At 39.0% G+C, this 15,370-nt stretch overlaps 1 protein-coding gene across 13 annotated transcripts in view; it reads left to right on the forward strand.

Moving 5' to 3' along the window:
- ARID1B (AT-rich interaction domain 1B) overlaps window positions 1–15,370 on the forward strand; it is a 437,005-nt gene that overhangs the window by 2,940 nt on the left and 418,695 nt on the right. The window lies entirely within an intron of this gene.

A 15,370-nucleotide genomic window follows, 5' to 3' on the forward strand; every position in this document is an offset into this window, starting at 1 on the left:
GGGATCGTATTTATTTGGATTTTCTTTATTTTGTTGTCACCCGAGTCCTACAGCGCTGTTAGGAAGTGTCCTGCACTCTTGCTGTTTCTTGCTAGTAGGCTGAGCCTAAAGACTGACTTGATCTCCTTTGCAAGGTTTGGAATTTGAATTGTGGAGGTAAACTGGCTGTAATAGTCTCCAGACAGCTGCCTCTGAGTTGACATCTAATCTGCCATCTGATTGGCTCCCCTCTCACCATTGGGCATTTAGCACTGCTGATGTAAATAGAAGTGCTGAGCAGTACAGTCACAAAAATTCTTGCCACAAATAATAACTGAGCTCTATTACAAGCAGATGTAAGGTTTAATATTTAAAGCTTAAACTATTATGAATCATAGTTATTAATATAGGGATCAAATACAGAAAAACAGTTCGCTCGTGTCCGGTATTGGGCATTTACAAAATTCAGATTTTTGATGACAGTCTTACAATCTGCACATTACATTTATCATGTACTTTAATTGGAGGCTGAGGATAAGGCCATTGAAAAATAAGTAAACCACCAATTTTACCAAGTTTTGGATTTGTAAAGCCTTTGTAAAAGTCTCCCCTTTACGAATTCTGCTGTGGAAAAATTTGAATTCTCTCAGCACACGCAGCTTAATTTAACATTTAAATTTTTTTAATTTCAAGATTTTGATAGGTAACCGTATATTTTGGTGATGTGTAATTCGCCTTGGAAACAGGATTTAAGCTCCTTTTTTTTTTTTTTGTGATGTATCAGGTCTGACTGTTTAAGATGTTTGTGGATGAGGAGTTTTGATTAGAATTGACATGTTTAAAAAACGAAATGAGAAAACCACGTAAATATTTTTGCAGATAATAATTAAAAGGGGAAAAATCAGATATTCCTGTGAAATACTAAGAATCCTTTCATACTTGCTTTTGATTTGGAGAATACAGAAATGCCCTAAAATCTTTTTTTTTCTTGATTGTTTTGTTAGATTAGGTAATTTGAGCCTTGTTTGAACTGCTTACACAATGAATTAGGGAAACTATATTCTAAGCAAGTTGTGCTGGGTGTGTTTTTTCCAAATAATTTTTCTTTCATGTTAATACTATGAAAGTTTTAAAAATTCTGATCTGTTAAGAGGGGAACAACAGTGGTTGTATATATATTTTTATGTAACTCATTTATTTTAGGAAGAGGTATTTTAACAATAATCATACCTTAGAGGAAAGACTTGTCAGAGTGAAGGAAGGGCTGAATTTAACAGACCATCTTGTGAATCCTAGGCTGAACACTGCTGTCCGCTGCTTTCAGATCTTTAGTTATTAGAATTTTGCTTTTAAGGATAATATATTTTTCTATTCTTGATAGAAAACTTGTGATTTCAACTTCTGTTTTTGATTTTACACAAGGAAAAAGCATTATAGAGAAAAATCGTGGAAGTGAGCCCACATAATTAATTTTAAAAAGGTTTGCTTTGTCGGCCTGCTTTTAAAGGAGCAGTTTCAAACTCACATCTTCATAAACTAGAAACGAATGAAGTTAGAGGCAGATGTAGGACCATTTTACTTTAGAGTATTTTCTCCTTATTGGTACCAATCATTTTCAGTATTTTGTTTTCTTGGGATGAGAATGAATCCATTATGTCCTATGACCCTTGGGAATAGCTGCTTTTTTTTTTTTTTTTTTTTTTTTTTTTTTTTTTTGAGGTGGGGGGAAATATGATGGACATACGACCTAGATTCAGGAATTTCTTTTAAGTACCTTACCTTACCGTGTGGCATGTGGAATGTGTCTTTCTTACACTGCTTTTTTTCTTTTCTTTTTGGAAGGCTAATATTATTTAGTATTTGTTATAATTATACTAAGAAACAGTCATTTGTTCAAAATATTAAATTACTGCCTGACTGTAGGTCATAAAATACTATTAAGTCATGGCGTTAAATGATGAAATATTTTGGCTTTTAATATATTTTTAGTTTCATTTTTGATTTCAGGAAATAGTTTCTATTGGGCGTCAAATGTTTTTATAATTGGGACAAAATGCATGTATATATTGTAGGAGAAAGGTCTTTTTAAAAAGTGAAATAAGCTATTTGACGATTCAGTTTCTTACTAGATCTTTGTGAGATGAAGCAGGCTCAAAAGGAATATTGAGGTCCACTCAGGCACATAGATTTATGATGTCCACATTTCTACTGAATTCCACAAATGCTGTTTTAACTTTTAGTTTTATAAAACATAGTGCAATGTAATTAAAAACAGAGCCTGTTTACCATTGGGAGAAAAGTGATTAGCTAGCTTGCCAAGCAGGAAACTACAAACTGGTTCCTGATTACCTTAAAATGTATGTGAGATACATTATTTGATAAAATCACTTCTGATGAAATCTTAGAATGTCTGATATTTTAAATGTTGTAAAGAAATTTTTGTGGCCCAAATTTATATATTTGCCAAAGTATGGATGGCTGTGTATAGTTAGAAAAGATGGGCTTAGTAACTGTGGCTCATAGAAGAGGCCTATCATTTAAAAAACAGAAAAAGAAAATATAACAGATGTCTGCAGTTTTGTTTTCTAAATCATCTGGGATGAAACTATGCATGGCTTAAAATTGTTTTCGTTGGAGTCCTGATTTTTGTGGTGTATACTTCTGACAGTTTTTTTTTTTTAGTGGTAGCCACTGTTTAAGACAGCTGTCTCTTAGGTCTCTGTTTAAATTAATACTAAATCAATAAGTATATGCTAGGGACTGGCATATTCTTACCTTGAGTCTAGGATGAGGAACCTTAACCCCTCCTTGCTTTGGTTCTGCTTATCTATATTTAGCCATGAATTTCTGGCAAGGCTTTTTATACTAGTTCCATTTTTCTCAATGTCATAGTGTATCAGAAGTGTGTTATGGATGTGGAAATAATGTACATCACACTTGGACACTTTTACTAAGATACTTCTCAATGTCATTTTCCTTTACTGAAACTGAAGAAAATAACATTTTTATTCTGATATTAAAAAAATTAATTCAGATTTGAGAGATGGTTTAAAAAATGAAGACAGTGTAGAGGAAGACTTAATGTAGACTCATTTGATCGTTTTATTAGACACAGATACCTTTTAAAGAGAACAGGTGTAATAGAATACGGTTGAGTTTTCAGTTCTAGTTCTTATTAATAGACTTTATTTCTTTATGATTCCTGGCAGGGTGTTTCTATCTAAAAAGATGACTTCTGATGTAATAGGAACCCTTATTTTCCTAGGAGAAATTCCAATATCACAGGCAAACCGAAAAGATGATCATTTCATTGATTTAACCCTATCCTTTCCTAGGAGATGAGTGGTTTGATGAACATTTGTTACGGTTCCATGAAATATTCTACTCCGTTTGGAGACTGACTGGGGCTGTACATTTTAGATGTACTGGCACAGGACTCTGTATTAGCTTTTTGCTGGTGTCCTCAATCTGGAGGCTTTTCTCCCAGCTCTGCACTAGACTGACACTGTTCAGCTCATGGGGCTGTGTGCTTTCGTCCATGTGGGTGGAAAGGGACTAATATTTCACTCGTGTCACTTTCATTTTGGGGTAGTGTAGATTTGCAAATTCGAGATTGATATTTATGTTTGATAGAACTGTGGTGTGTTGCATAAAACAACAGATGTATGGAGGCTGAACATGAATATTAATACAACTCAATTCCATTAATTTTTTTGCAATATTTAGGTTTTTAAGTTGGATGTTATATTCATGACATTTTACACTGCTCTCATTTCTCAAGGGGCTGTATCCACCTCTTAGGCCTTTCTGGGATGGGGTGGTTTTGGTTGCCTGCCTTTTCGGAGGCGTCTGCTCCTGAATGGGAGGTAGGCTTTTGCAGGTTCTCTGTGGATATGTAAAGTAGTGCTGCACACGCTGTGCGGGCTTGCTTGAGGCTGAGGAATCCCGAGCCCTGTTCCCTGTGGTGTCAGGGAGAGGCAGCAGGCAAAACTGTTCCTCTACCACGAATATATTTATGTATCATAGATGTAGAATATCTTTTCTCCAGCTTGGAGGCTATTTGAGTAAGACTCAATGGCACTTTTAGTTTAGTTGGGTAATTGAGTGAATTAATTCTGATCTAAAAACTTGGTGTACTTTAACGACTCTTTCTTCAGGAAATTTGATGAAGATAAAATGACTTAGGGATCAGTCATTACCTGAGTGTCCCAAGTATTCATTTATTTTTCCTTATACTGACATCTGAGTGAATGGAATGATTGATATACATATATTATATAGTTTTAATTAACAATTCACTTTGAGTGAGTGAATTTTATTACATTAGAATATATGTTTCCACAGTAAGTTTTCACTAAACATGTTCTATTTTCAAAGTCTTTGACTCGGAGTAATTCTAAGAAAATTATTTTCTTACATTTAGTTATTTGTTTTTCTTTCTGAGGCAGGGTCTCACTTTGTCACCCAGGCTGGAGTGCAGTGGCGCAATCATGGCGCCACTGCAGCTTTGACCTCCCAGGTTCAAGTGATTCTCCAGCCTCAGCCCTGCAAGTAGCTGGGACTACAGGTGCACATCACTATACCTGGTCAACCTTTGTTTTTTGTACAGACAGGATTTCGCCATCCCAGGCTGATCTCAAACTCCTGAGCTCCAGTGATCCACCCACCTCGGCCTCCCAAAGTGCTGGGATTACAGATTTGTACCATCACGCCTGGCCAGATTTAGTTATTTGAATAGAATCCAGTAGGCCGTTTTCAAACCCACGTCTGTGTGGATCAGTGCCAAGAATATTAGAAGGCTACTGAGTTTGACAGATGAACTAATGATGAAAGTAACTCATCTCTTGCATGATATTTATTACCAGGCACCAGACTAAAGCCCTAAAGTCTCAAGCGTATCTGGTTTACGAATAGCTACTCTTATTTCCATTATTAAAATCGGGTAAGTGGCAGCAGAATCTGGAAGAGATTCACCCTCTGTTGACCATGTTCTGTAAAGTATACTTCTCAGTGTCCTGCTGGGGCCTTGATGAATGATGAGCTGGAGAACTAGATGAGAAGCCATTTCTTATCAGGTGACTATAGAAGGGAAGCCATATTTGATGAAATCCAGAAGAAATCCTAGACCATAATGCCACATTTTTTTTTTTTTTGTAATGGGATGCTAAAAAATTAAATGTATGTATTTTTTAACATAGAGGTAAGCTGTACATATGTAACATACAGTTTACCATTTGAACCATTTTTAGGCATGTATTCCAGTGGTATTAAGTACATTGTCATTGTTGTGTGGATGCCACCATCATCTCTCCCGAGAACTTTTTCTTCTTCTCAAGCTGAAATTAAATATTTTTCTCTTTTCTTTAAATTGTTAGCTACTATTGTGTATTGTAAGTAAAATAATCTTGTTTTTATAACCATTGATCTTATCACTTCACAGTTTGTGAGTAAATTCTTCCACAGATAGTCCATGAGGATGCTAATGGTATCTTTTGTCTGTTTTTGTTTTTTACTAGCATATTACTTCCTGTCAATTTTAACTTTGGGGTAATCCTCATAGAGTTGGTCTCTTTGGTGATGTGTATTATTGAAGGTTAGTAGTTTCATTGCTAGTCATGTTACTAAAAGTTTTAAAAGCAGCTTTTTGGAACCTCTCTAAAGTGTAAAGGTTTAGGGTATTTTGTTGAGAGAAACCTGGGACTTGGTTAGATAACAGGGTGTGGAAATGAACTGTCACCACCCTTACCATCCTCACTTTTCCCTTTCCTTTCTTTTCTCACCTTTTGCATTTGTAGTCTCTTAAAAATTATTAATTTTGATTATAACATAATATCAATAAACCATTTGTTAAAAGAAAAAAAATTATTAATTTTATTTTTCCACTATTAGTGAAAATCACTTATAGCGATACTTTTTTCTATTCTTTCTGTGTTTGAAGCTTTTGGGCATCTCACCCCTGCCAACCCAGAGCAAACCCAGAGACTAGGTGGTGCTGTGTCCTTTTCCATAGTGTTCTCTGCCCCCAAATGAGTGCCTCCTCCTCATGTTTTTACTTTTCAGTCCTCTGCAGAACTTCAGAAATTCTTTGTATGTGGAAAAATTACTAAATTAAGATGATTGACCTTTTGGAAATACATTTTAAAGGCAGCTGTGAAGGAAGGCTTCCTAGATCTTGCTTAGTCTCCTGAACAGGGTCTTTGGTTGGTGTAAAGTATTAGAATTGCATTGGAACTGCTGCAGATGCTGGTATGTAGACCCATCTAGGTAAGATCAGTTAAGTACTTTTAACAGCAGATTCCACGGAGAGAAAATGAACTGCTACTTAAGAGCTTGTACTGCAAAGCAACAATTATTTCTTTAAGGTGTAAACATTTAGCATTTGTGTATGCTGTGAGGCATATGTTAGATAAATACCTACTCCAGACAATCAATTGGCAAATATTTATTGAGCTCCCACTTTCTTAATCAGCCCTGTGCCAGAGACAGATCGTAGCTGGGGTCTGGGGATCACTGCTATTGGTGTGTGGATCATGCAGAGACTGCTCATGCTTGCTTCCTCATACCTGGATCGTGGTATTGTTGACATCATTGATTAGAACTGGCTCCTTTAAATAAAGTGCGGATACCAACCATGTGGGTCAGCAGTCTGTTGGCCTGCTTTTTTTTTTCTTTTTTTGGGTGGGGGAGTAGATTTTGGCAAAACAAGTAATTGTAGGTTGTTGTGATCCAGTTGATGTGATCTAGTGACTCTTTTCCATTTCTAACAATCAATTACTGGCTTTGTGCCAGAGGAAAATATAGATCCACTACAGAGAATAATAACTAAAAGAAGGAAAATATAATTGCTTTCAAATTTATATGGAATGGTCCTTTTTCTTTTTCTCAGTTTTCTACATTACATAGATTCTTGGAAAAAAAGTTAAAACAGTCTGTTCAGATTTAGGAAGATACTTGGATTGCTGGGGTATTTTTGGTAACTGTTTAGATAATGTATGCTGGCTGAGGAGTAAATTCAGCTACTGCTTCTGGGTCCTGAAATAAACCTTTCAGAAAGCGAGGCATTGATGATTAGTGGAGGCAGTTCCAGAATTCTTAGTATCTACTGTTTCTTTTTGTGATGTGCATCTGAGAGTTAAACCACTCACCATATTTCATAGCCTCATATTGAAATGATTGTTAATTCCAAAATTCATTTGGAAGCTGGCCTCTAATTTGTGAAATCTTGAGAACCACCTTTTAAGATTCAGTGGCCGTATATCAAGCTACACACCCATTTTAATGCCCTTTAAATTTTCTGTTACCACTGATATATTTTATAATAAATTCACTTTACCCAATGAATTATAAATGACCTTGGAAATAGGAACATAGAACATTGCTACTGCTGAGCAAGTGTCTTCCTGAAGAAGCAGGCATAATTCCGAGGGGACTGGCATATTTGTTGTATGTTAGTTGATTTTGGTGATTTGGAGGATTTGTGAGAGAATAAGCCTCTATGACGAGGCTCCTGAAGTAATGGTAAGGCCTTGGGCTTGGAGTTGGTCAGATCTTAGCTCATTTGGAGGCCTCAGCACCCATTTTTTCTGCGCTCTGGCAGGGGGTCACTTTCCTTACCTGGAATGTTGGCTGCCGAGCAGTGTTGAAAACCTTCCCTGAGGTCATTGTTGTGAATCTGTGGCATCGTGTGTGGCACCTCTCTTCTCTGCCTACCTGCCTGCCTTCCCATGTGGGGCTTGCTTTCTCGTTTTCTGCCTGGTCCTGCTACACTTTGGGGCGTGGCTGACTTAGAACAAGCCTTTAGTGCCATCAATTAAGTGATGCTCAGCCCCTCCCAGCTCCAAAATTCTGTGCTGCTTTGAATTTTTAAACAAATAGTGCCTAATCAGCTATGCACCACTGAACAGCTTATTAAACCATGCTAGATCCCAGACATACTCTATGAATATAAACTGAGACCTGTGCAAATACATAGATTTTTGCATTCCACTGTAATTTCCCTTACAGAATGTGGTTTTGTACTGATTGGGACTCTTGCTCAGCAGTTATAGAAACTGGTTTTGATTTACCCATAGAGCCTATGGCTGATGCCACTGGACCCAAGCTGCTGTCCCATTCAGTATGCCATCCCTAATATTAATTAGTAGTCTCTTCTCTGGCCAACAACCATTCCTGTTTTATGCTTCTTAAATCTTTCCACTTGGATGATCTGCAATAAATGACTGTTTTTTTCCTTAGGAGAATTACTTTTTGCAAAGAAACGAAGTTGTAAAAATTTGAAAGTAGACAGGCTTCTTGGAGCTTCTGGGTGCTAGACTTTGGTCTCTCATTAGTGAAGTAACTTGCTTCTGTGTTTGCTTTAACTTCACTGAATATATCATTTAGACTTGGTCCTTAGCAAAATTATAATTTACTACACATGGAGAGTTAGGGCTGCTCTTAACTAGTCAAAACAGGAATGTCAAATCTGAGAATACCAGGGGCCTCCCTCAAATATATAAAGAACAGTTTTTGGTTTTGTTTTTTTTTGATGCTGAGGTTTATAAAACTATCCAGGACAAAATGTACTTCTGTTATGAACAAATACTTACTGAGCACCACTTGGTGCTTAAGATACTCAGAGTAAAGATGGCATATGATCCTTAGTTTTCCTGGTGAATTATCATAGACTCCTAGTGTTTTACAAAGTGGAAATTAAAGTGAATGGCTACAGTATTCTTCTGTAGTTCTTATGCAAAAAGGCTATATCTGTACCTCAAAGTGCACCATCTAAGAATATTTATGGAGTAGTTGATTTCAGTATCCAAACGGAAACTTTCCTGATGAATGTTTTATTTATTTCCAGTATCAGTTGCAAGGAAATCCATTTGGTCAGTATTTACTATTTTATGTGCAAGGCCAGTGTACTTGGAGATTGTTCCTTGGTGCTGTGACATTGATGACAATGTGATCTTACTTTGCATTTTGTTTTGGGTGTCATTCATATGGTGATTTTTCTGCTAAAGAAAAGGCTTCACATCAGTAACATGAAGGATTTAATATTCACCGTGTTGAATGTTCTACATCAGGACTTTTGAACTACAGATTTGTGTCATCACAGCAATAATGTGGGCAGAAGGCACATGTTTGTGAAGAGACCACTGTGTGCTGGGCACCATGCTATGCTGGGTGATGGGATCCTTTGGTGACCTCAACAAGTGGACAGTGCGGTAATTAAGGACAAGTAAACACGCTACACAGTACGGTATAAAGGATTTTGTGAGGGAAGTGTTGATGTTAGAGGGTCATTTTACGTAGATTAGGTTGGGGTGGAGTTGGGGCAGGAAGGCTCCTACAGCAAGGGAGGTCTGAGTTAAGACTTGGTTGATGAGAGACAGTGAAGGTGAAGAGATGTGGGGCTTGGAGCAAGGGCTAGAGCCAAAAGCTGGCAGGTTAGAGAGCACTGGAAGATTAGACATTTACTAGCTGTGTGACCTCAGTCAAGTCACTTCACTTCTCTGTGCTGTGTGGTTTCCTCATTTGTCAAAGAATGGGAAAGGATAGTTAACTTGTGGAATTTTCGTGAGGACTGAACTTTATAAGATACCTGTATGCTTCTTGGCCATGAAAAGGATGTTTTAATAGAGTAACAGGATTGTATTTTCTCATGAATAAGGAATTAACATGAGTTAGAGGTGATTCTCTATTAGTTAATTTAACAAGTTACTTAGCAGCCTATCGATCTTTCAGGGCAAATAAGTTTATATTTGAAGCTGGTTTCTAATCCATACCATGGCACTTTTCAAATTTCTTGATACGTTTTTATCTTGTCCAGTATTTAGGAAAAGTAACTTATTAAGCAATTCTAAAATGTTTGCTGTAGTTTTCCTGTTTTTTAGACAGTCATATATTTAACTGGTGAGGAAAAATAAATTAGAAGATTTATAATTGAAGAATTTAATTTTTCTACCATCAATAAACATTTAGTGAGTTGGTGTAGGGCCACCGTACCACAGAAGTAGATACCCAGAAAATATTTGTAAATTGTTTAAAAAAGTTCTATTAATTGTTTAGAATAGAGGGATGTCCTTAGATTACTGAGTAAATAGTGATTAATTAAGATAGTTTGTGAGGTATTTAAATTTTACTTAATATTCCATTTAATTCGAAATGTGGACTGAGTAAGTCTGGCCTCATACACAGTCTGAATTTTGAGTTGAAGGAAATGGGTGGCTGGCAGACAATTTCCAAATCGGTGAAATGGATCTTTTGTTTCTACTTTGTTTTCTTCATGTATTAAACAAGTATTTATTGTTATTGACTGTTGGAAAGTTTTAAAAATTACAGTCATACTTGGGTGTGGAAATCATCCCTTTCCCCACATTTTAGTGCCAACTCCCTTTAACTTTAACTGGCTGATACAGAATGCATTTCAGGAAGGCACCATGCTTACAGGATGGAGAGACATGCTCTCTGCAATCCTGACTTCTCTCTCACCCATGTCCCTTGTATATGGCAAGACTCTGTCCTTCCTCTTCTGCTCTGATATTGATCAGAGCTACAAGCGCTTAGAAGCACTGTGTTTTAGTCTTCAATTAATTAGTAAAGAGGGAAATTGAAAAGAAAGCAGTTTTGTGTTTTATCTTTTATTGTGCACTAAGTTTTCATAATTTTCCATATTGGCATATTAGTGAGAGAGGAGAGAAGAATGGAGAGAGATGGAGAAGATGAATTTTATTTAAGACCGTTATATTTGGGTAACTTAAAAGAATATGCTTTTTTAGTCTAAATATCCTTTCCCGGTCTAAGTAGTTGCGTGCTTCATGGAAAAACTAATGCAAAGAAGTTGTAATCAGCTGTTAAGATATTTGAGCCAACTGGCTGTCAATATGTTGAAATTTTATTCTTGGTGCATCCAAAAATTCCATGTAAATGTATTTTATGAAGACGAAGGTGTACTATCATGGCTAAACTGGTAAAGATGAAATCTGGATTTGATTTGCATATGTGGTATTTTTCAGGGACTCTCAAAGTTTCACACATGAAATAAACGAGGTAATGTGTACGGCGTCACATGATCAAAATATTTTTCCCCTTGCTGTTACCAGAAGCTATCTATTGCTTTTCAGCAGTCTTACTTGTTGGGCATCATGCCAAGATGTTTAAGACAACCCCTTACGTGAGCTGTTCCATTCTTAACCTCTTTGACTGAAGTGCCGTGACCTTCACATATGTAGATTAGCCATGTGCTCTGTGAATTGAAACTTGCTGCCTCAGGAAGAAAAGGGTTTTTCTTTTTATTCCACTGGGAATTTGACAGCCATTCATCCCTGACCTGGGCAGAGGTAATGCAAGGAAATTGGATTCAAATGGAACGTGGACAGACAACACAGGGAGGCAGGGTGTACAGGCAGCAAGCTTTCTGCCTGGTCCAGGGTGAAAATACCCACTGTGTGTGCAAAGTGTGCTGATGTGCGGAATCCGAAGAGCAACTGACAGATGGAGATAGAGAGATAAGTGTAGGAATTCTGGAACCATGTCCTTTTAAAAAAGGACACTGTTGTTGTGGGTGTTGCTAATTTGTTTTGACTCTCCTCTTTCTCTTCCTTTCCACATTTTTGAAATCTTTGAATTTTTGTTCATTTCTTAATGCTAAGAATTAAATACTTTTAACACAGTGGACAATTTAGATGAGTCTTTCAAAACCAGCAGTCATTAGAAAATTGGAGAGATGAATGTACGACCTATATCTGGAATTTTGAAATGAATTGATACTTAGAGCTTTACTCATACAAGCGTTCTTACTCAGCTTTGTATGATGAATAAAAGCAATTAATAGCACAATTTTGGATTCTTATTAGACAAAACTAGTTTTGAAGAACATTTATCTTTGCCTTGTTAATAAAGATACTTGCATTTAGTGTAAAATTCAGTATAAATGATAGTCATGGGGCTGGTCACGGTGGCTCATGTCTGTATTCCCAGCACTTTGAGAGGCTGAGGCAGGGATCAGGTCAGGAGATCGAGACCAGCCTGGCCAACATGGTGAAACCCCATCTCTACTAAAAATACAAAAATTGGCTGGCCGTGGTGGCACGTGCCTGTAGTCCCAGGTAGCTACTCAGGAGGCTGAGGCAGGAGAATCGCTTGAACCTGGGAGACGGAAGTTGTAGTGAGCCGAGATTGCACCACTGCACTCCAGCCTGATGACAGAGTGAGACTCCATCTGAAAAAAAAAAAGTCATGGTGCTTGAGTAGGCCAATAGGACAAGATGCATAAGGAAAGTTGTCATTATAAGAATAATAGGTTTGAAGTGGTCCTCCAGCTAGTGTCTTAGCAAAAGGAGGGGTGCTTAGGGCAGTCTGAAATTTATGAGGGCTTTTGTATGGCTTTCAAAGCTAAGCTTTTCCTGTGTACATTAGAGCTGATGAAATATCGTGGGTCAAAGCATTCGTTACAGGTGCTGTGGGGAGCTGTCATGGATACTTGGCTCTTTCTATGGGTGTAAAATAGGTTTAGTCCTTTGGATGTCTGTGTAGGGAATATGCTTAATGGATACGATAGACTACGCGGGGGAAGCAGAATTATCCTTTGACCTGAGGATGACTTGTTTCTTTTTCATATGAGGACAATAAAAAAAAAAAATTGGGGAAAGTATCTTATCACAATCTTGTAGAATCTGGGGGCTTTCATGGACTGCAGTTCGCATGGCAGGCATGAGGAGTGCTAATCCAGCGATGACAGCATCTTATGGATACCTGGGAGGATGCAGCAGCCAGCACAGCCCTCTTGTCAGATTAATACTGGGGTGAAGGCATGAGGTGTGGCTGGCACCTGAGAAGGCAAAAGGGAATTCTGTGATTGGAGAAGAAGCAAGGCAGGCGTTTCATTAAGGTCAGGGTGGCCAAGTGCAGGATGGTCCTTCTGGTGCATGCAGTGAAGGACAGCAGAGGAGGCAGCAGAAATGTCGAGGTGGACGTGAGTCAGCAGCTGAGCATTTTTATTTTTTCTTTGAGACAGAGTCTTACTCTGTTGCCCAGGGTAGAGGGCAGTGGTGTGGTCATGGCTCGACTTCCTGGGCTTAAGCAATCCTCCCCCAGCTCAGCCTTGCGAGTATCTGGGACTACAGGTACATGCCACCATGCCCGGCTACTTTATACATTTTTTGTAGATATGGGGTCTCACTCTGTTGCTCAGGCTGGTCTTGGACTCCTGGCCTCAAGCAGTTCTGCCTCAGCTTCCCAAAGAGCTAGGATTATAGGCGTTGAACTGTGGGGCCTGGCCTTGCATGATTTGGTGGCTTGTGTAGGACTGGGACTTGGGGAAACATGAAATCAGCCTGTCATTCAAGTCAGGAGTGATTGGTAAAACTCTTACAGATATGCTGCTTCTCATTCTTGTGTCTCAAATAAAGAAATGTAGGTTTAGAGAAAGACTTAGAAGAGCCATAAATAACAGTGCTATAATAAAAAAGCAGTGGTAATAGTAATAACGACTATCCTTAATGGACTCCTACTACTGTGTGTGCCAGGCACATTGCTTGTATTATCTGCAGTCCTTTCAGCAGTCTTGCAAAGGCATCATCATTATCCCTATTTTATAGACAAGCAAACTGGTAGAATTCAGAAATTTGTTCAATACCTTGGTTTGTCTGATGCTAAGCCTACATTCTTTCCACTAAACTAGTGATTTGAAACCCAACTGTGCTTCAGAATCCCCTAGGGAAGTAGCCCCTGCCTCCAGGGACTGTAAATCACCATCAGGCTGCAGAGTGGTCCGCAAACTCACATTTCTGCCTCTCAGGGGTCGCTGAAGAGCTAGTGGTAACAATTTTTAAAAAAAGACTCTATTTTTGGTTATTGCTAAGACGTAAAATTGCATTTCTTTTTCTTTTGGAGACAGTCTTGCTCTGTTGCTCAGCCTAGGTGCTGTGGCATGATCATAGCTCACTGCAATCTTGAACTCCTGGGCCCAAACGATCCTCCCACCTCAGCCTCCCAAGTAGCTGGGACCATAGGCACATGATACAATGCCCAGTTTATTTTTAAATTCTTTGTAGAGGTGGGGGTCTTGCTATGTTGCCCAGGCTGGTCTCTAACTTTTGGGCGCAAGCGATCCTCCTGCCTTGGCCTCCCAAAGTGCTGTGATTCTGGGTGTAGTCATTTGTATGAACCATGGAGCCTGGCACTTTTTTTTTTTCTTTTTGAGACAGAGTTTCACATTGTCACTCGAGCTGGAATGCAGTGGTGCAATTTTGGTTCACTGCAACCTCCTTCTCCTGGGCTCAAGTGATACTCCCACCTCCGCCTCCCGAGTAGCTGGAGTTACAAGCACACACCACCACTCCTGGCTAGTTTTTGTTTTTTTTTTGTAGAGACGGGGGTTTTGCCATGTTTTCCAGGCTGGTCTTGAACTCCTGAGCTCAAGTGATTCACCCCCCTTGGCCTCCCAAAGTGCTATAATTACAGGTATGAGCCCTACTGCATCTAGCCCACGTTCTTTTATAATTCAGGAGCTTTTAGTGTATTTTGGCTCTGTCATTATCAGACAAAAAAGAGGCAAGAATTTGGGCCACAAGGGCTGGAGGGTGGCATTGGAGTTTTCTGATCACATCACCAGACATTAATTTACATTTGCTCCTCAGGGAAACTCCCTACCGCCATCTGGGTCTTTGCTCCCCACTACTGTCTGCGTCATTGCATAGTACCAAGGGCGGCTGTGAACTAGTCAGCAGCCATGTCCTAGTCAGCAGCCGTTTAGAGGGAAGCCTGGATTCTCTTCCCTCTGGCCTGGCTGGTTCAGGAGGTGGAGGCTGCGGAGCCTGGGCGGGAGCAGGGCAGCACATGGTGGGTGCTGGGTTATTTTTGTCGGATGAGAGAGAATTGGCGCACAGACTGGACGGTGTCTCAGGGTTGCTGGAGTTTACAAGTCCAGAAATCCATGAGTCCAAGGAAGTGTGAAGAGAGAATAAGGGAAGGGAGGCCGGAAGGTGGGAGAGAAGGGGAAATCCAGGCAGCAGGAAGAGAGAATTTTAGAGTAAGAAACCAACAAAATATAATATTCATTATGTACCCAGATTGAACTACTATGGTGCTAAAAGTTGTCAACCAAGCACCAAAATTAGCATATCTAAAAATCATCAAGACGGTCATGCATAGATAAAAGAACAGATGTAAGGCAGAAAACTCCTCCACTTCTTCAGCGAGGTTATTTCATGACATACAGCCTGATTATTTCTGTCTCTGTTGCCACACGGTCATTTTGGAGCCAGATTCAGTGGTGCGAGGAGGTTGTGGAAAGCACTCAGTGGATGCCGCCTTTCCCTCCCTCCCCAGGCTGCCCAGGCCTTCTCAGGTATGGGAGGGGTCCTGAGACCCTTTTCCTCCTTCCTTCTCTTCCTTATTTTCATTATGC

This window comes from Callithrix jacchus, chromosome 4, assembly GCF_049354715.1.
Source record: "Callithrix jacchus isolate 240 chromosome 4, calJac240_pri, whole genome shotgun sequence".
Lineage (NCBI taxonomy): Eukaryota > Metazoa > Chordata > Mammalia > Primates > Cebidae > Callithrix > Callithrix jacchus.